At 42.2% G+C, this 1,119-nt stretch overlaps 1 protein-coding gene across 1 annotated transcript in view; it reads right to left on the reverse strand.

Annotated features, from left to right (window-relative positions):
- LOC106871786 (zinc finger protein 239) overlaps window positions 1–882 on the reverse strand; it is a 5,898-nt gene extending 5,016 nt beyond the window's left edge. Inside the window, exon 1 of the mRNA XM_014918429.2 lies at window positions 657–882. The gene's annotated coding sequence lies outside the window, so the exon portion shown is untranslated. The remainder of the gene's footprint in view (window positions 1–656) is intronic.
- Between the last annotated feature and the right edge of the window lie 237 nt (window positions 883–1,119).

A 1,119-nucleotide genomic window follows, 5' to 3' on the forward strand; every position in this document is an offset into this window, starting at 1 on the left:
ATAGCATGATAGTGCCCAAATCGATCCCAGGACTTATTCTTTCTAAGCCTAGTACTTATTCTATCGATCGGTTTTGCCGAACCGCTAAGTTACGGGGACGTAAACACACCCGCATCGGTTGTCAAGCGATGTTGGGGGCACAAATACAGACACACAAACATATATATATGTATATACATATATACGACGGGCTTCTTTCAGTTTCCGTCTACCAAATCCACTCACAAGGCTTTAGTCGGCCAGAGGCTATAGTAGAAGACACTTGCCCAAGGTGCCACGCAGTGGGACTGAGCCCGGAACCATGTGGTTAAGCAAGCTACTTACCACACAGCCACTCCTGTCCCTAAAATCTCCATCTCCCATTATTCAATCTAGTTTTTAATTTCCAAACCCGAATGGTTGAATCCAAAGTAAATTTAGCTACCATTTCTTAGAGGGTCGGTCGGGCAACAACGTTGAGGGTTCCATCAGTGTCTCTAGCTGCTTTTAGCCCTGGGTCAGTTCAGCTCTGAACTGAGCCGATAATATTAAAGGCAACGTGTGTTCAAGGATGTTATAAATTCTATAACAGATCAATAAAAAAAGAACGTAACATTATATCGACGAACGAAGGAAAGATGATTGATTAAAAAGGAAATGAGTCCAACGGAACCTACCTCATGAAAAATCTGTATGCGTAGCGACAATTATCATCAAATACGACGTAAAGAAACTAAAGACACATTATGAATGACGTACAGCAGTAAATGGAATTACTGAAGTTTCATTGGTCAGTTCAGGTCATCTAATTAACCACTGAGGAAGGATGTGAGGAGGTCTTGAAAGCATATTTTTGGGAGGTCAAAGTGGTGGATGAGTCGGATAAAAATATCTTCATGGTTCTTCACGTCTCATACTCTCTTTTACTTGTTTCGGTCATTTGACTGCGGCCATGCTGGAGCACCGCCTTTAGTCGAGCAAATCGACCCCAGGACTTATTCTTTGGAAGCCTAGTACTTACTCTATCAGTCTCTTATGCCTGACAGGTAAGTTACGAGGACGTAAACACACCAGCATCGGTTGTCAAGCGATGTTGGGGGGAGACAAACACACACACACACATATATATATATATATATA

This window comes from Octopus bimaculoides, chromosome 28, assembly GCF_001194135.2.
Source record: "Octopus bimaculoides isolate UCB-OBI-ISO-001 chromosome 28, ASM119413v2, whole genome shotgun sequence".
NCBI classification, from domain to species: domain Eukaryota; kingdom Metazoa; phylum Mollusca; class Cephalopoda; order Octopoda; family Octopodidae; genus Octopus; species Octopus bimaculoides.